Source organism: Mirounga angustirostris, unplaced genomic scaffold (genome assembly GCF_029215605.1).
Source record: "Mirounga angustirostris isolate CCGP_5_RB_7025 unplaced genomic scaffold, mMirAng1.0.hap1 SCAF_3, whole genome shotgun sequence".
Lineage (NCBI taxonomy): Eukaryota > Metazoa > Chordata > Mammalia > Carnivora > Phocidae > Mirounga > Mirounga angustirostris.
Window position 1 is genome coordinate 112,780,579 of NW_026991711.1, and position 21,256 is coordinate 112,801,834.

At 34.6% G+C, this 21,256-nt stretch overlaps 1 pseudogene; it reads right to left on the bottom strand.

The window, feature by feature from the left end:
- Positions 1-4,778: 4,778 nt before the first annotated feature.
- LOC123838521 (elongation factor 1-alpha 1-like) lies at positions 4,779-6,134 on the bottom strand (annotated as a pseudogene).
- Between the last annotated feature and the right edge of the window lie 15,122 nt (positions 6,135-21,256).

Consider the following 21,256-nt stretch of genomic DNA (forward strand, 5'->3'; position numbering starts at 1 on the left):
TAAAGAATGTGAAAGATTAAAAATAATGCTGGGCTGTTAGTGTTTTCTTCCTACTTTTGTTTACTTTTCCTGAATTATGCTTGATATCATTTGGGTATCAAGTTTTCTTATGGGTTGCACTGAAGTCAAAATATATTTTACACAAATAAAAGAAAACATGGGGGGAAAAGCAGTGAAAACATGGCTCAGGGATAATATCCAAAGCTTATTTGTTTGTGAGATTTGGGGGCTTTGTACTTTAAAAAGCTCCTCATGATGTATTAATTAACTGAAAACAGGAACGTAATCGTGTCCAAACAGTGCATATATTGCGAGGGTGCCATGTGCTGGGAGGGCCTAAGTAGGCAACTGTGTTGTGAAACCACAATGAAAAGACTTAGGCAGAAAACAGCTTTCTGAAAATTGCACCTTTTGATGTGTTGGTGACATGAAATTGATGGAGTTAGGTGGAATAATGACTTTAAACATTAATCCTTCCTTTCCTCCGTCAGGCAGGGTCTTGAGGTGCTCATTAGGTCTCATATGGAAAGAGGATTTAGCAAATTCCTTTTTTTTTTTTTTTTTTTTTACCTTTCACAAAACTGCTAAGTATTTTTGATATACATGATTACTCTGCTTGGGAGTTATCCAGAGCTGGTAAATCTGGGAAGAAGCTGATCAGAATCACACTGCTTGATGCCAGGAGAATCTATACTGTGAGGTGCTGTATGGTGCATGGTACACACGAATTTAGCTCTGACTGAGCCTATGGTATTAATTTAATCTCAAAAGCAAGGCTTTTATGTTTGATCCAAGGCCTTCTCTTCACTACCTTGCAGCCAAAAGCTTTCTTTTATAATGGCTGTGATTCTAGGCCCCTGGGGTGCTTCTGATGTCATGGCTTTTAGAGAAACACCACCATCAATGGTGTAATGCAGAGAAGTACAAAGACAATGCCTTCAATTTGTGTACGTAAACTAGTAGTTGCCAAGAGTTTTCAGATCAGCTTTAAGGAAAATTGGTATTTGTTTACTGATAGTGTTTTCCCAGGGAATTCAATTTTCTTTTCCATTTGCAGCATTCATGGGAAAGGTGTGTATATGCCAGTGATCTCTCCTATCTAATAAGGATTGCATAGCTGTTAAGTGAGTCAACATACCATCAAAGCCTCTATAATGAACAACTGCATGGTTGAGCCTCATGACTTTCCTTATACTATGATTTTAACTAACATTACAATAGATGTTTGAATACTAAAACCACTTTGTGTGTGTGTCTGTGTGTGTGTGTCTGTGTGTGTGTGTGTGTGTGTATGATTTCACTGATGCATGATTATCTAATAAAAAGGGTCATCATGCTGTACCATCTAACATCTTAAGATAAATATAGCCAAACCAGGAGCTGATTTAGTGTTAGAATGTATGAAACTAGGTGAAAAGAAAGGCTTTAAAAAGCTGGCTATCAAAATTAAAAAATCCAAAGCTTTTATCTGGGACTAATTTTTAGATTGTTATCTGTGCTTCCACAGCAGTAGTAAAATTTTCCTTTTCTCAGACCTTGAAAGTGACCCTCCCCAGACAGAGTTTGGGAATGGAAGTTTCTGGAGTAATCTTTCTGTGAAGAAATGCCCTATCTGACCTAATTGTGGAGTTTTTCTCTTTTTTTTCTCTCTCTCTTTTCTACCACTTGGAGAAAAGCTGCGTGGGAAGCAAAAACTCCTCTTCTCACTATGTTTTGCACATTGTCAGAATTTATTAACACAGTATTTTCAAAAGAATGACAGGGTTATTAGACATTTCATGGCAGAAACTCAAAAACAATTCTGCATCCTGTTTGGTCAAAACTTGTAAAATTTTCAAGAACCACAGAAGCAAAAGTGGTCTTCCAATGCATGTGTTAAAGGCAGATCTGCCAAGATGATAGAACTTGAGATTGAAAGAGAAAAACAGGAAGTCAAATGTATAAAGTCAAATTATGCATTAGCATGTGTGGGTAGATGCTATTATAATTTACAATAAACAACGGTTCACAAAAATACACGATTACCTTCATTTAGAAGGCCTAACCTATGAACACCCCATATGGAACATGATCTGGGTCTACACCATGCCAGAAAAATCAGTTAAATATTTTAAAAATAATACAAATAAATTTTGAAAATGCAGTCAGTAAATTGAAAGATTTTTTTTTTCCTTTGGTAGGTAAAAAAACTTGTCTCACCTCTTTTTTTCTAATTTGAACTAATAGTTCCATTGAATCAATTTGATTAATATGTATATTGCTCAACAATATGAATACAAAATAGAATCATTTTTGGCCCACTGATAGCTAAAGAGTCTTTATAATCTCAACGGAAGCTATTGTGTTTCTTCATCTAAAAGACTATAGCTAAAGTTTTACAGTTCAGTTTTCTTTTTACCAGATTGCTAAGAGCTCCCAGTGAAACTTCTTTTATCTTCTATTATCTGGTTTCAAATATGTTGCTTTAAAAATGTCTATGGAAAAATTAATCTGAAGAAAAAAAAATAAGTTAAAATAAACAAAATACAGGTAGCTGTTCAGCTTGATGAGGAAAGGAAGAAATACTTTGTTATGTAGATCTGTATTTATATGCATATATGCAGGTATTAATTAATTCACCAAACATTTAGTAAGTACTTATTTGTCTTGACCCCAAATTCTAGACACTGACAGATACCAGAATGCAAAAATAAATATGACTTGGTCTCTCTCATCAGGGAATATGAGGCAAACAGAAGGAGAAAGATAGAAAAGAAATCGGGGGAAAGAAGTCCTAACTGTATGACATATAAGCCCAAGCACATTAAAGTGAGGTACAAGGAAGGTAGTGAGCAGATTCACCAGGGCAGCTAAGGGGTAGAGCTTGTCAGAGACACTTCAGTGATGGGGTATTTTGTTTGATTTTGAGTTGAATACTACAGAAGTGTATGACAGGCCAAGAAAAGGCCACACTAGAGAAAGTCAAGTTAGTTTTACAATCATGGTCCATAGCAAAAAGATATACTTACAACTAATGGTAGGATGAGACAATAAGAGAAATATAGAGGTAAGTTCTTAATATAGAATGATCGTTAGCTTATGTCTGCACCAAGACAAATCATGTGACAAAATTATGAAATAATTGATTTTCTTTTGTTATCTAAACTATTGCTCTCCTGGTTATACTCACGATTTATACCAGGAACCCAGAATTTCATGCTACCAACAGTGTTGTACTCTGTCAGTCCCCTTTAGAATTGCTTGTGCTTGGTTCTCACTCCATCTGATCTCTTCTACTTTGTGCTCCATTGCTTCTCACTTAGTGGTTGATGAAAAGCAATCTGATAAGCTAATTCTTACTAAGGTTTAATTACTTAACAGCTTGATTATTAAATCTCTAAGGGTATTTGGATTTTGAATTGAGGACTATTGGATGTTGTCTTAATTCAATACAATTAACGAGTGGGTTTTTAGCAAAGGAAGACATTTTGTTGGGGCAACAGAGAATATTCCAGAAATACTTCGTATTTTTGAGGGATAGCAAGTTCCAGGAGAAAAAGTATTATATTTGGAGTTAAAATCCCATACATGCCACTATCTAAATTGTTAAGTTGGCAAATCACTTTGCTTTTGAGTTTCAGTTTTCTCACCTTTCTAATAGAAATGATAATAGTTACGCTGCCAACAATGGTAGGATCAAATGAGAAGTAGGAAGTTTTTTATGAGATATAAATACACATTATTATTGCCTCATTCAGAAAAAAATTAGATTTACCTACATTAAAATCATTTTTTATTTGTAACATTTTCTTAATTCAATCAAGTGGACAGCTACTAAAGAGATGGCTGGATTGGTAACTAATGAAGTTTATCTTGCGTACAGATATATGAGCTTCCTAAATATACCATTTGTATCTTAAAGCTTTTTTCATAAAAACATCAACAAAACATGGAAAGAGGAACCCGTGAATAAGAACGAATTGAGAAATAAAAATACAGTATGGCTGTAAAGATGGTTCTAGGAAGAATAAAGATGCAAATGAATTAATAATTATAAAAACACAAAAGGAAAGTGAATTTAAGTTGTTTACAGAATCAAAAGACATGGGTAGATGTAGATATATTAGCATATATGGTATAAGTAGTTTATAATAAGAAGAAAGGTAATTATTTAAAATCCTTTTGTCAAGGTGGGACAAAAGGATACAGCATTAACGCACTATTATAGGTAGAATGAAGTGATACAATCTACCAGGCAATTTGAGAGTACTTATCAAAATTTAACACGCATGCGTGACACAATTGTTTTTTGGATTGTAGTTTTCTTTTTTTTTCCTTGTTAAACTTTTGTTTCACTGGGTCTCAAAATTCTGCGACAGATTTTCGGTCAAGTTGTTTCCACTAAAAAGTACAGATTTTTTTTTTTTAACTTTGAAAAATATTTATCCATTTATTCTAGAGATAGGGTGTGAGCGTGCGCACACGAGCAGGAGGGGCAGAGGGAGAGAGAATCCCAAGCAGACTTCACACTGAGCATGGAGCCCAACACAGAGCTCATGACCCTGAGATCATGACCCAAGCCAAAGCCAAGAGTCACTCAACCAGCTGCATCACCCAGGGACCCCTAAAAACCCACAAAAAACAATGGTCCACAAAACATTCTCCTTTCCTTTTGAAGGTTTTACAATACATTATTAACCAGTCTTTTTACTATTAAATTTAAACGATTGACACAAACAGTTCCAAGACCATTCTTCTACCACTGATTAAGACTGGGGTGGCAGGTATTGAGAGAAAATTCATTTAACCTTCTGAGCTTTCTGGACAGACTTGGTGACCTTGCCAGCTCCAGCTGCCATCTTGTCTATTTCTCTGATGACAACCACAGCAACCATCTGTCTCAGGTCACAAACAGGTAAATGGCCCAGAGGAGGATAGTCAGGGAAGCTCTCAACACACATAGGCTTGGCAAGAACCATATCGATGATGGCAGCAACACCAGATTTCAAGGACTTAGGGCCATCTTCCAGCTTTTTTCCAGAATGACCATCAATCTTCTTCAGTTCAGCAAACTTGCAACCAATATGAGTTGTGTGACTGCTCAGCACAAGTGCACATCCAGCACTGATTTGGCCTGGATGGTTCAGGATACTCACCTGAGCCAGGAAGCCAGCTGCTTCCATTGGTGGGTCATTTTTGCTATCACCAGCCACATTGCCACAATGGACATCTTTGTCAGATGTGTCCTTGACATTGAAGCCCACACTGTCCCAGGAAGGGCCTCACTCAAAGCTGCATGGTGCATTTCAACAGACTTTCTACTTCAGTTGTAACATCTACTAGAGCCAAGGTGACTAGCATGCCAGGTTTAAGAACACCTGTCTCCGCTCAGCCCAGGGTGACAATACCAATACCACCAATTTTGTAGACATCATGGAGGGGCAGATGCAAAGGTTTGTCAGTTGGATGAGTTGGTGGCAGAAAGCAATCCAGAGCTTCAAGCAGCTTGGTTCCACTGGCATTGCTATCTTTATGGGTGACTTTCCAGCCCTTGAGCAAAGGCATGTTAGCACATGGCTCCAGGATGTTGTCACCATTCCAACCAGAAATTGACACAAATACTGTGTCGGGGTTGTAGCCAACCTTCTTAATATAAGTGCTGACTTCTTTAATGATTTCCTCATATCTCTTCTGGCTGTAGGGTGGCTCAGTGGAATCCATTTTGTTAACACCAACAATTAGTTGTTTTACATGCTCATGGGTCTGCCCGTTCTTGCAGATACCTACTTCAAATTCACCACCACCAGCAGCAACAATCAGGACAGCACAGTTAGCCTGAGGTGTGCCTATAATCATGTTTTTATAAAGTCTCTGTGTCCTGGGGCATTAATGATGGTTAGGTAATACTTGCTGGTCTCGAATTTCCACAGGGAGTTTTCAATGGTGATACCATGTTCATGTTCAGTTTCAGTTTATCCAAGACCCAGGCATACTTGAAGGAGCTCATTCCCATCTCAGCAGCCCCCTTCTCAAATTTTGCCATAGTTCTTTTGTTGAGCCCACCATATTTGTAGCCCAGATGACCAGTAGTGGTCGACTTGCCTGAATCTATGTGTCCAATGACAACAATTGATATGAGTCTTTTCCTTTCCCATTTGGTTTAGGTTTAGTGGTGGTTTTCATGACTCCTGTGTGCTGGCAGCAAACCAGCTGCAAAAAAAAAAAAAAAGCTGCTTGTTTTTTTGTTTTTTTATAAGTATGTGAGCACACAGGGCAGCTTGTTTTTTTTAACAGTGATTATTTAGAGACAACTGAATATCTATCTGTAGAGAAATGTTTGAAACAATCTCAAAACTGAAAAGGAGAGAATGTGACAGATAAAGTGCTGGTAATAGAGCAGCTACCTCAAAAGGAGCTCATGGTTTCCAGGAAGAGAAACACTGCTTGTGAGCCCACTGAAAGGGTACGCAACTGGAGGGTCTCCATAAATGACATCTTGGGAATCATGGAAAATGTGAGATAAAACAAGAGAAAACTGGATAAATGCTCCCACTTACATAAAGGGGGATATGTGGATTCTAGATTCAATAAGCATGAGTAGGAGGGCTCTCCCACAAAATTATATCATGAATTTTCAGATATGTATGTTGCTGATGTTTTGATATGTTACTAAGACATTTTTGTTTAGATTAATGTGATCTATTTTCTTGACAGATTTGTTAAACTGGTGGATCAAAGAAATGCCACACACAGGTTATATTTTCCCTCAAGCAAGGCATTTGGCAACATCTCCAGTTCTCTGGGATCACTGAGGAGTAAGGACTTGACAATCACGTAGGATACACCTTTGGAATGTGAACATAGGGCACCGAGACAGCATGATTGCCAGCAGAGTGGGCAGGATGTCAGCCACCGAGTGAAGAGAGGCCATGAGCTAACACCATACACTCTGAAATTGAACCTGAGTAGGAACCCAGGTTTGGAAATGTCCTGCCTATTCAATGATGGGTCAGTTGTTTAATCTCTCCAGGCCTCAATTTTTTTTCTTATGTAATTTGAGAATTAAAATATTGCCTACCTTATGGTTGTTGGGAGAATTCAAGGGGAGCTAAATGAAAGGTTTTTAGTAAGATGACCAGCATCAAGTATTATGATATTAAAATGAACACATAGAAGTTGTAAGTAATTAGAAGCATTCAGGCCGAGTAGCGGAGTGCCTTTCTTATTCCACAGCAGTTGCAGCAGAAACAGAAAACATTTGAGTTACCATAATATCTTATCATATTCTAAGGAAGAAAGGAAGCCCTTCCCAAGAAGGATGATAAGCACAGGACATTCTCCTATCGGACTAAAGAAGATTGTAGCTGAGACACAAGCTATCGGATATCTGCAGAAACTTTCCTTTTTCTCTAAGAGGCTTGTGTAGAACTTCTCAGTTTTCCCACTTAACATTTTCTTCAAGTACACTTAAAATAAATCTTCAATATCTAAGATAAATTCAGAATATGTGTTTCTTGTTTCCTAAAAGAGGCTAACATAATTACTAAATAAAAACTCAAAAAGAGGAGTTGTTCCAAACTAACAAAATAAATATAAAAGGGTTAAATGAATTGCTCCCACGTCTTTAGGCAGGGTCCTCAGCTTCTTGTGATTTTCTTATTGTTGCTAAAGATAAAACTAGGGCTGTGGTGATTTTAAATAATTTAATCAAGATAAAATGCATAGTGCAGTCGTTGACTAATAATGAACAATCATGAAAATGTGGTTATCATTCTTATCAGATGAAGAAATGAGTAAACACCTAATATTTGGAACAGAAAGGAGTGCTTCATTTAAAAATCCTAAATATTGTACTCAACGGCAAGTGCCATTGAATGTGATCCAAGAAGATGAAAACACCATGAAATAGATCTTGGGATCTTTTATTGCATTAAATAGAACTATTGTGTTTTCATTAAGAGAAATAATTGTTTTACTTTATACAGTTAAGATATCATGTAGAAAATTTAGTTCTGGTAGTAATACTTTAAGAAGGACTTGAACAAACTATAGAGATGGTAAAGAAGCTGGAGCAATTTATGACTTTTGATTTGGGAAAAGGAAATATCTAGAGGGAAAAAGAATGCTAACTCTTCTGATATCTAAAAAGTTTTCATGCTTGAAATGCATAATAGATTAGGATTAAGTGGAGAAAGTTATAGGAATCAGATTTTGAGCAAACATGCAGACAAATATTAAGTAGCTCTGTCTTGGGGCTCATGGGTGGCTCAGTTGGTTAAGCAACTGACTCTTGATTTTGGCTCAGGTCATGATCTCATGGTCCTGGGATAGGGCCCCAAGTCAGGTCATCTGCTCAGAGGGGAGTCAGCTTGCCTCCAGTTCTTTGTTCTTCCTCCTACTCTCACACACTCTCTCTCTCTCTCTGAAATAAATAAATGAATCTTAAAAAAAAAAAAAAGTAGATCTGTCTGACAACTCAGTGATGTTTTAGGGATTGGAATCTTCATTTTTGACCAGTTTTTAGTGATCTTTAAATTCAAACTAAATAAGGGAAGGGAGTACACAGCATGCTTGCTACGAGGTTCCCATCCTGGACCTAAGGCATATATTCTCAGCCAGCCACTCTTCCTTGCTGGACTATGGGTATCCTTTAATCTATAATCCTGATAGAATCCTTTAAATTGCATTTTAGACAGCCACTGCCAATCAATTGGTGTTCGATTTCTGTCTAAATGATCTGTAAAGTTCTATAAATTCTGATAGCTCATGATATTAATGTTTGAACTATATTTTATCACCTAGAATACAGGGCATTATGTCCTCCATTTACTTATATAAAAATGAAGGGACTAAAATTTTCAACCAATATTGTAATGTCTATTTCTAACAATAAATGATTTTGAGATAGTTCTCAAATCTCAACAGAACCACCAGATGGTATGTTTTCTAGACAAGTCATATTTATAACAATGTATTTTTACATTTTGCAATACAACATAAAGCCTAATAATAAGATTTGAATTCTGCAAATACTAGACAAATCTGCAAGTATAACATTCTTCTCTCCTAGCAAACATCCTGTGAATTCATAAATATTTACATATTACAAGTTATAATTATGTAGCACTGGGGAAAAGGGAAAATGTAACTGTATATTTATATCTATAAGAATATAAAAGAACATTCATAAATTACAAACATGCATTGTTCTAAGAAGAGTACCTACTGAGCTTTTGTATCTTAAGGCCAAAACATAAGACAAGTTTCTACATCCCCCCCATCAGTGGAATAAAAAATTATAATTGTAAGTTTGAATGACTATTGATTGCTTATTATAGTTTCTATTAATAGTCATAGATGATTATGTATGAGCACATCATTGTAGATATTTGATAATGTAGAAGGGAAAGTTTGTATTGCTACAGGGATAATCTTCCTTAAGAAACTGACAAGCATGATTATAAAAAATACTGCAAAGTATGTATTTGCTTTAAAACAATTACCTAAAATAGTGCAGTTAAATGCTATCTTGTTCTTGTTTTTCATACCAGTCGGTATTCCACAGTAAATTTTATATCATAGATTCATCTGCACACTAATAAAGTTATTCTAAATAAAACAGAATTTTTTATAAATCTGTTGTACATATGTTAGTTTTAAGTTATCCCAAAACTTTAAAAAACTGAAAACTAGGAACTGGTTCCTACATTTCTGCATTGTTTTCTACAGAAATTATCATCATTTACGTTCATTTTTAAAAATTTTCATACTCTCCTTTTCTTACTATTTTCACTACAAAATATTCCAACAATTTAATTACTTCATAACTATATTTTTATGCATATCTCTGCAGGTACATTTATATATTAGAGTAAATTCAGCTCTTAAATAGTCTCACCTCTGAGGTTGACAGCCCTTATGTAGCAGTGACCTCCAGTCATCTGATCAAATTTTGGGTTACTTACTAGCTATAATCAAATATATTCTCATCTCTTATTTGAACAAATCATACAGAAATTGAATACAATTTTTATGAACACTAGCAATATGTTCACTTCTCTGATAATTTTGACATTAAAATTCCATCTTAATAATCCCATCCTTCAGGCTTTGCAGACTCTTAAGGTATTAAAGCAAAAATTATCCTAAGCAGTTAGATTATAATGTATTTAAAGATTAGACATTTCATGTTGAATATTAACTGCTCCACTTCCCAGGAAAAGAAAACTATGCTGATTTTCTTCTATAATTTATACATTTCAAAGACCAGCCATCCAAGTTTCAAACTATATTGCAGGAAAACATTCTTAAAATGGACTTGAAATCTGCATAGAGTTTCAAAGGTATATGAAATGGCATATTAAGATACATTAGAAATATTTGCAATAATTAATTTTATTTCAAAATAACATACTGTAGAATTATTAGAAAATTATAGCAAATACTTCATAGACAGAAAAATAGTGAACTAACGTGGTTAAATTCTCTACTGAGAAAAGTAAATACTCACCCTGTTAATGTCAGGTAATAGGTAAGATATTTATTGGGCATACTCTATATTATGTGGAATGAGAGAAATTAAAGACAAATGTGAACTAACAGATGAGAAAAGAACCTATTGTATTGTTTCTTAGGCTTAAAAAGATAATAAAATATCATCTAAATTTTTTTAACCTCTGGGAACTATGTATGTGACCTGTTCATAAGGATGGAAGCCTGTCTTACTTTGAATTTCTCTAAAGGACAAAATTTTGAGCCCATTCATACATTTCAAAAGAGGTAACTTAAACAAAAGTCAAAATCTTTCTTTTCCTAAACCTTGTCTTGTTTTTATGACCATGGTTCTATAAGGTCTCATCCTTCAGTATCAGACCTTACTCATATACAATTTAAAGAAAGAAGGTGCTACAGACTGAATGTTGGTGCCTTTCCCCCAAATTAATATTCATACATTGAAACCTAATATCCAACGGGCCCTGATGGTATTTGGACGTGGGCCTTCTGGGAGGTGACTAAGTCATGCGGGTGGAGCCCTCATAAATGGATTACTGATCTTATAAAAGAGACCCCAGAGCGCTCCTTTACCACTTCTACCATGTGAGGACATGGCTAGAAGGTGCCATCTACAAACCATGAAGTGGGTCCTCACCAGACACTGAATCTGCTACAGCCTCAATCTTGGACAGCCTCCAGAACATGAGAAATGTATTTCTTTTGTTTATAAATCATCCAATCTATGGTATTTGGTTATAGCAGCCTGAATAAACTAAGGCACAGGCTTGCAAAAATAATAAAGAACATGTTTCCAATAGCCCATGTTTCCTGCTTCTATCACTGCTGATCAAAGGAGAGAAACAAGAATGATAACTTGGATATAGAAATGGATAGAAAGATCTACAACATATACCATTTTGCACAGTATATGTCAATGCCATTATCTTATTTTGTACCCATTAACAAATGACTTCTGCTCACCAAGCTTTATTTCTTGTCCCCCGAAAAAAGATAAGATAATAATTCCTCATGTTTTGTCTTTTTTTTTTTTTGCCTCTACATGTGTATGCATGCATGTGTGACGATTGAATAGTGTGAAATCCCATTTTATCTTGATTTGACTTTATTTCAACATCTAATTATATTGTTTTGGTTTGGGGTCCCCTAAAGGTAAATTCTAAAACTAGATTAGAGTGCAGGTTGTTTGTTTGGAAGGTCATAACAAGAAGCACCTGTATGACAAAGGTACCGAGAAAGCAGGAAGAAAGATATTTTAGTTTTAGTTTACTGTGTAGGAAACCACCCCAAAAGTAATGGCTTACTAACATTTATTATATCTCACAGTTCTGTGTGAGGTTGGTTGCTTGCTTTTTCAGTTAGTTTCACTTGGGACTTCTCATGGGTCATTACACTGGAGCTACATGAAGATGTTTGCTGTGGGTAACAACAGGTTGAATCCTATGGGGGATAATTGGAATATGGATAGAACTACCTTAGATTTTCCTCACTTGAGAGGTGTATAACATATACCAATTCTTACTGGGCTTTGTGAAAGCAATGATTTTGCGGAAATAAAGTTCCTGGCACCTCAGGCCTGACACATAGGTAGGCAGAGTGCACAGCTCATGCCAGAGAAACCCCTGTTGAAAACAGTTGCAAGAGCTTTCAATAAGAAGTTCAGAAGGCATGGGAATACAAAGTCCTAAGGGGATAGGGAATAAATGTATATTTGTACAAGCTACAAATATAACAAAATGAACACTCAGACCAAGGAAAAAACTTTATCAGTTTTTTAAAAGTCCTTCTGTTTTTTCTCTCCATTCATATTTCGTCCCTATCCCAAATAGAATAGCCACGGATGCTAAATTTCATTTTAATCCTTTCCTTGCTTAGAAAAAAATATTTCTCCAACAAAATTCGTATTTGTAAAAATTACATTGCTTAATATTATCTATTTTGGAAACTTATATAAATGGAAACATACTGTGTGTATCTTTCTGCAGCATGCCCATTCATTGTACATTGTTTTTCACATTCTTATGTTTATCCTTTAAACTGAAGTTCATTTGTTTTATTTGCTCTATAGTATTTCATTATATAAATCCATTTTATTGGTGAGCAATACTTTTGCTGAATCCCACAGAAAATAGAAAAGCATGGGTTCGGGGCGCCTGGGTGGCTCAGTCGTTAAGCGTCTGCCTTCGGCTCAGGTCATGATCCCAGGGTCCTGGGATCGAGCCCCGCATCGGGCTCCCTGCTTGGCGGGGAGCCTGCTTCTCCTTCTCTCACTTGCCCTGCTTGTGTTCCCGCTCTCACTGCCTCTCTCTCTCTGTCAAATAAGTAAATAAAAAATCTTAAAAAAAAAAAAAAAGAAAAGAAAAGCATGGGTTCTATTGCTTTATTAGGAGGTGGAATGTAATCTCATGACAGCCTGTGTTGGGAGTGGCAAGTGAGACAGGAAAGGAGTGTAAGCAGATGAAATTGGGGCTGTATTGAGCAGACCAGGAGTTCAAAAGAAAAGTCATGCGAGATGTCTCTAGACATGTTGAAAGTTTCCTCTGCCCCTCAGAATGATCTTTGGGGAAGTGGGATAGGAAGAACAAATAATTTACCTACCAGCATCTTCTTATTATCTTTGTCATTGTTCAGAATTTACCTCACAAGGCACTAACTCCATAGCACTTCAGAGTTTGGGTCACTGTCCCCTACAGAAAGATGCTGAGGAAGCCAGATTTCAAACTCTGCAGGACCCATTCTCCTAGGTGGCCAGAAGTAGTGATAGAGCCCACACCCTCCATGGAGTATATTGGGTTGAGCTTTGATACTAGAGATTTTATATTATATTATTAAATAAATGCCTGCAACAGCTTGAATAGATAATTTCCATAAAGTTAGAGGACTTTCAGTGTATTTGTAGCTTGTTAACACTTTATCGTAAAGGCACATACAATATCATTGTAGAGTTTTATCCGTCTATTGAGAAATCATGTTTTTTCTTATTTAAAATGTGAATATGATGAGTTACATCATTCCACTTTTAACCTTTGAAACAACTGCATTTTTTGAGGTAGAAGCAATTTGGATATGATGTGTTCCCATTTTAATGAATGAATGTATTTGGATTGCTAATATTTTAGATTATTGCTTCTATGTTCCTGAGTGGGATTAACTTCTTTTTATTTTACTGTTCTTATCTTAGTTGGTATCAAGTTAAGTTATCCTCATAAAAATGAAATAAAAAAAATGATCTATTTATTTCTGCTATTAGAAAATTTGTAGAACTCACTCTTGAATTTATCTAAGCCTCAGTGACTTCTTGTGGGAAGATTTTTTTAGCCATCTTAATTGACTTCAAAGATATGAGAATACTCATGTTTGTGTTATTTCTCATCTCAATTTTGATAAATTGTATTCTTATAAATTATAGATCTTTTTTTTACTTTATTGTGTAAAGTTGGTATTATCAAATTAATCTCTATATTTTCTGTAGTTATGAAAACTCTCCATTGTTAATATTGTTTATTTTTTTAATATAACAAAGTTTAACTTATTTAATACCTTTAGAAGAATCATTTTTCACTGTTGGATAATTTTTATATTTTGTTTTCCATTTCATTAACTGCTGAGATTATTTTTATTACTTTTTTCTATTTTTCTGGGTTTTAATCTGTTGCTTATTTTAAAATTTCTGAAGAAATTAAAAACTTAGTTTATTGTTTCCTAAATATTTTGTTTCTAATTTAAGCTTTTAAGACAATAAATTTTGTTCTAACATCTATTTCAGTCATATCTTATAAATTTTAGTCATAGTATTCTTGTTAGTATAATTATTGTATAATTGTCAGTATAATTGTATAATCATTAGTTCAAATTAATTTCTAATGTATATTATTGTTTTTATTAGAATCATGATTTTTTTAGAGATATGGTTTTGCTTTTCCTAACATAAGTGTCTTCCTTTGTTATTATGTTTTAATATCTCTACTTTAATGCCAGTAATGCAAATAATGTGTTCTGTATGTCATTTAAAATTTGTAAGGTAAGCATACATTTACTTTTTGTAAATATTGCATATGTATAAAAATAGTATGTATTATCTAAAGTTTGAGAGGCCCCTGGGTGGCTCAGTCATTGAGCATTTGCCTTCAGCTCAGGTCATGATCCCAGGGTCCTGGGATTGAGCCCCGCATTGGGCTCCCTGCTCAATGAGGAGCCTGCTTCTCCCTCTCCCACTTCCCCTGCTTGTGTTCCCTCTCTAGCTGTCTCTCTCTTTGTGTCAAGTAAATAAATAAAAAAATCTTAAAAAAAAAAAAGTTTGAGAGAACTGTTCTATGAATGTTCATTTTAGGATGAATATTCATTGTATCATTCAGCTCTTCTATATTCTTACTCATTTTTAGTCAGTTTATCCAATCAATTATTGAGGGACCATGGCAAATCTCTAATGATGATAGGAAAGCATTTAATTTCATCTTGTAATTACATTGGTTTTCACTTTACAGATTTTAAGTTATATTTTCGTGTGCACACAATTTAGAATTATTATAGCATCTATTAAATTCAATGTTTTATCATTATGTAATATCTCTCTTATCTCTAATAATGGTTTTTGCCATGCGTCCATTTTGTCTGGTGTTAATACAGTTTTCACATTTCCTTAGTAATTGCCAGACCTGTTTATCAGTCCTTTGACTCTCAATGATCTGTGTTTTGTTTTAGATGTGTCAAGCTTTCCTTTAACTGGTATGTTTATCCCATGTCCATTATATTTGATTATTGATATATTAGGATAGAACTACATCAAATTACTATGTATGTTCTATTTCACTTGATATCGTCCTTCTTTTTTTGACTCCCTTTTTTTAGCCTCCTTTGGACACTTTTTTCTCATTCAACTATTTTTTTTACTTTTTAGAAGTTACATGGTCATGGTGGATCTTTTAGTTATTAGTTATTTGACAAGCATACTTAATCAAGTTTAAAATGAATCATTTCTGTATATATGAATGGTATTTATATATATGTCATATCTATCTATCTATATATGTGTGATTTTCCTAGCTATGTGATTATATAATCTATATAATATTTGAAGATTTATTATACAGAATAGGCTCATGTGGTTATGGAGGGTAAGAAGTCCCAAGAACTACAGTCAGTAAGTTGGAGACCCAGGAAAGACAATGGCATAGTACCAGTCTAAGCCTGAGCCTTAGAACCAGAAGGATCAATGTTGTAGGTGCCTGTCTAAGTCTAAAGACCTGAGAATCAGGAGAGCTGATGGCCTGAGTTCCAGTCCAAGTTCAAGTCCAAGTTAGGAGAAAACTGATGTCCCGGGTTGGAGACAGTCAGGCAGAGAGAGTGAACTCCCTTACCCAGACTTCTGTTATATTTAGGCATCCAACAAATTGGGTGACCCCCACACACACACATTGGGGATAACAATCTGCTTTACTCAGTCTACCAGTTTAAATGTTAATTTCTTTCAGAAACACCTTCACAGACACAGCTAGAATAATGGTTCAGCAAATATCTGACATCTTGTGGTCCAGTCAAGTTAATACATAAAATACCTGTGTGATATAAGAATCTTAAAATACTCTAGTTAGGATTATCCAATTCCAAACATGTGTTACTCCTGCTCATAATTTACCTATATCCTTCTTTTACTCTCAAATAAGGTATTGTTGTTTTTGTTTTAAGTAGTCAAAGTTTGTTCATTTACAAATAGCACCATTTACTCATTTCTATTTCATCTGGATCATTTTTCTTTTGCTTCTGATCCTTATTTTCAAATTCACATTAGTGAAATTCTCTTGGTTGTCAACTCTTTTATTTTGTTTTATACTAATATTGCACACTTGTTCTTAAAAATCTGTTTTTCTGGGTATGAAATTAGAAACAGCAAATTTAGCTTTTGTTTATTCTTTCAACACAATATGGTGCCAAACATCAATTTAATTGCCATTTTATTGTTTTACCTTTCTGTCTTTAAAATCATATTATTATTAACAGTAGTACTTTAAGAATCTTCTCAGTTTGTTTGCTGATCACTATTTAGGTATGATTTTTTTCATTTATTCTGTTTGGGTTCCATTTGAATTTCGGAATATGTGGGTTTGTGTATTTCATAACTTATGAGCAATTATTTACCATAATTTATTCAGACATTGCCTCCTCCCCTACCTTTTTAGAACTCTGGTTATGCTAATGTTTGAGCCATCTCATTCTGTCCTCCATATCTCTTAGACTCTTTCCATATTTCTTTCTCTGTATCTCTCTTGCCTACATTCTAGGTAATTGTCATACTATTTCTTTCTTCACTGGATCTAATCTGTCCCTTGAATAGCTTGTATTAGTTATAATGTTTTTTTTTTTTGTAAAGAACTGTTTTTAATCTTTTAATTTATGTTTATATCATGCAAATTTTCTAGTTTCTATGTTATTTCCTTAGACATACGTTATATAAAATTGTTTCATAATCTATATCTGATAATTACAATATTTGAAGTATTTACTAGTATCTTTTCTATTGCCTGTTTTTGATATTAGTACTCATTCATAGTGTTCTATTTATGTGTGTGTGTGTGTGTGTGTGTGTTGTGTTTTTATGATTTGACTGATATTTCCTTTGGCATATTATCCTGTACAGTGTTTTTCACCTGGTTGAAATTGAGTTCCTCCACCCCATATCTATTTTCACAATGCCATTCCCTGGGCAGGGGGGTGGGGGGGCACTATCTTAAAGTCTTTTTAAATTAAATTATTTACTTGAGACTTTTCAGGTTGTAAGTCATGAATTCAGAAAACAGAGCTGCCTGAGGGCCAGTTTAGGATCATGAATCCTATGGGAATAGTATTTTCCCCCACAAGCCAGTGTCAAGTTGGAGACAAGTACCTCTCTTTGCTGACCCTTTCTTCAAGACTGGATTATTTCTCATCCCTCCTCATCTAAGTGTGGCACATGGGGTCCCAGATTTATGTTCAGGTATCCTATTAAACTCCCTTCCTCAGTTGGTCCCTAGGCTATATATCCCATTTCTATTTTGAAGCTACAATAAAGTGGAAGCATAAGATCTCCAGGATTTGACAGAAGCCCTCAGGATGAAATCTAACTTTGGTATGTATCTTTCATCCAGGATTCCTACATTAATTTCATAGTTTGGCTTTGCAGTTTCCTTCCTTTGGTGTCAGCTTATAGATACATTTTAAAAAGAAAATTTGTATTGATTATACAAAAATTTAACTGGGTGAAAGTGTTACCTACCAAGGTCAAGAAAGAAAAACTAGAACAACATCACTTATTTTAATGCAAAGAATTCAACATAAGGAACTGGCTAGACAGTCTATGGAGTACAAAAGAGGCAAAATAGAAACACTGAGGTAATATGGAGATGAAAAATAACAGGAAAGGCCTGCCAGGCCCAGGACTGGGGAACAAAGAGAACATGGTAGAGTTATTAGAATTTAGAAATTTGGAGCGAATTTGTATCTCTCTTTGTAACCAAAAGAGACACAGAAGAAGAAATATGAAAACTTCTAATTTCTAAAATTAGAATTTAGAAATTTGGAGTCTCACAGAACCTGAGGTTCATCTCTTTGAGGAAGGAAGGCTGCCTGGGTAAAACTGTGTCTCAGAAGCTCTGAGTGGGACCCTAAGGAGTTAGAACCACTAAGAGGATCCCTAAAAAGAGAATGCTGTAAGGGGAGGGTATTCTGTAGCTGGTTCTTGGGCATTAGAAGCCCCAGGAAGGCTCTCCACAGAGCTGAAAACCAGACTTCTGAGAAGGGATTGCCAGCCAGCTGGTGCTGGTAGTTTTGAAGGAAGAGAATAAACTGAGTCTGGAAATGTGGGGGAAAAAATCCTGGAATCTAGAAGTAACTGAACTGCCAAGATAGAGAGCAATGTCTGTCATCATATTAACAGGAATAGGAAGCAAATAGAGGGAAGCATGTTTTCTCTCTTGTCCAGGTTTCTAGCCACTCTTTAGCATTCATTGAGAAAACCTAACAAGAATACATTAGACTTGCAGAAATGGGATTGTCGAATCTTATTCCTAGCCGAAGTATACAGAAGTGTCAGTTTAAAGCTGGGAAACAATAATCTGATAACACGAAATCATTTCTATATTGTAGGAAAAGAACATGTGTTAGTTGCATTTCCATTGTCATTATTTTCCAAGTATGTGTCCAAATAAGTTGATTAGATGAGTCTAATGAGAAACAAAGTTTGAAAATATGAATCGCCAAAGTAATTTCACTGAGTAAACATATAATTCATATAATTCCCAAGAATTTTAATCTATAATTCTCCATGCCACTGTTTCTCACTATCAGATCTACCCCAAGGCGGTGGTCAATAGGAGGTAACCTGCCTTCACAGATTCAGGTCTGGGCAACAACACCCAAGTGAAGTCTTGGGAGCATCATATGCTGCCATTAGTTTAGTGTCTCTTGTTTATGATTCAGGCACACAAACTTCCCAGGAGAACTTGAGTGATGTCTGACACACTTACCTTTCTTCTATTCTCTGCAAATATGTGTATTCTAATAAAAAAGAACTTTATATTTTATATCTCTCCTAATCTTTTCTCTGTTAAATAACGAGCCTCCATTAATTATATGGAGACAGGAAATAATAGGGTTTGTTGTTGTTGTTGCTGCTGTTGTTGTAATTTGCAACTACATTTTTACTGTGATCAAAGATGGTACAACCCAAGATGGTGTAACGACAACACCACTCTTTTTGATTTCCAGTAAAGCTCAAAGCCAGACATTTTCTATAGCGGACAAAAGGTTGCTTAATATTCGAAAAACACATCTCCTCCAGGATAGGAACAATTTTCGGTATCATTCCATGTGTTGATTAGCACACAGACATTCTAAATCCAGGTATATCTTTATGTCTTACCAGGAATCATCATAAAGTTTTATTGACATTCGAAATTTATGAAAACCGGTATATATATCAACTTACCAATTAAAGAAGTTTTATGGTATTATAAACATACGTATTTGAAGCAAAAAATCATTTTATGCCTTGAGTGATTAGTACCACTGTAAAATTTTGGAGTTTTATTTATTTCAAGTTTAATGCAGTATAAAAAATGTTTTTTACAAATGTGAAATCAGTTCATTCAATATATATTCACAATACAATCTATTTCAAACAGGTTTCACTAAATAGGATGTGACATTAAGTATAAATTCATTTGAAATAAAAAAATTCAACTTAAGTGCATAATTAGTCCTTCAAAATTGTGTGTCTTACTATAAGCCTTTTTAAATCATCCCGTGTGTCAGGAAATAAGCAATTACTTTAAAATACTAGGGTGAATTCTGTAAACTCAATATTTCTACACACTAAGTCTCAGAAGAAACTCTGGCATTGCATGTGAACTATAACTACATAAGAGGGTGATCTCATGTTACTGTAGGATCACTATTTAGATCTTTCCTAATAAATGCCCATATTTCTGAAGATACATTTATTTTTTGCTATCTCAAATTTAATCAAAGATTATTAAAGTGCATTGTTTTCATGTTTATTTCTGTTTACATATATTGTTTTAGGTCATTCTACAGTTCTTGTTATGATTTTAATCAGTAGGTTTTCAAAAATTTTACATTGAAAGTTAAGAAATAAAATTATTGTGTTTTATAAAAATTTTTGTTCTATTTCTGTGAGCTGTGAGTTGATCTGGGCCACATCAAATCATAACTTTGAAGACTTACTTTCAGATATAATATTTAATCTAGAGCTTCTGATTTATTAGTGAATACAACAAATAGCTTTGCACCCGACTTTATCACTATTTTCACTAATCTTCAAGTGTTAAAATTCAATTTTTAAGGCTAAGAATGATTAATTTTTATTTGTATCAATTTCTCTTTTGAACTTTATAAAATCAAATATAATAGTCCAACTCAATTTATAATGATACTTCATTTGCCTGAAAACATTTCTTCATTCAGAGCTTATTTAAGAATAGTTGGTTTATCAAATAATATATTATATGTTAAAAAAACAAAAGGAAGAAGAAGTTAGCAGGAGGGGAAAAAGGAAGGGGGGGAAATCAGAGGGGGAGATGAACCATGAGAGACGAGGGACTCTGGAAAACAAACTGAAGGTTCTAGAGGGCGTGGGAGGATGGGTTAGCCTGGTGATGGTGTTAAAGAGAGCATGTTCTGCATGGAGCACTGGGTGTTATATGCAAACAATGAATCATGGAACACTACATCAAAAACTAATGATGTAATGTATGGTGATTAACATAACATAAAAAAAGATGACACAAGACACTTAAAAAAATAAAATAAAGCAGATTCTTAAAAAAAAAAAAAAAAAGAATAGTTGGTTTGTAAGTTCTTTTAAATTCCTGAGCACAAATATCATCTACCAGGACTTCCATATTCATTCATTCATTTTTATTTTTTTTAAGGTTTTATCATTTTTATTTTTTATAGATTCATTTTTGTACTGTGAGAGAATTTTTTTTTCCTATTTTACTGTTTAGATTTTCCTTCTTTAAATAATTGTTTGGAAACCAGTAGATCCATTCAGAAGAGTCTGATATTGACTCATTCATCATTTAATACAAATAGCTTCCTCAGTTTTGTCTCTATCTTAGAAAAGAAGTCTTTTTATCCTAGCCTGTTGAGAGGCTTGAGATGTGGGTTAGATGGATGATTAGAGTAAATTATTTATTCCTCTCACCAAAAATGATAAGTGCCTTTCTGTACTGGGCAGTAATGAGGGATGGCCTCATATGTGATGTTTGGT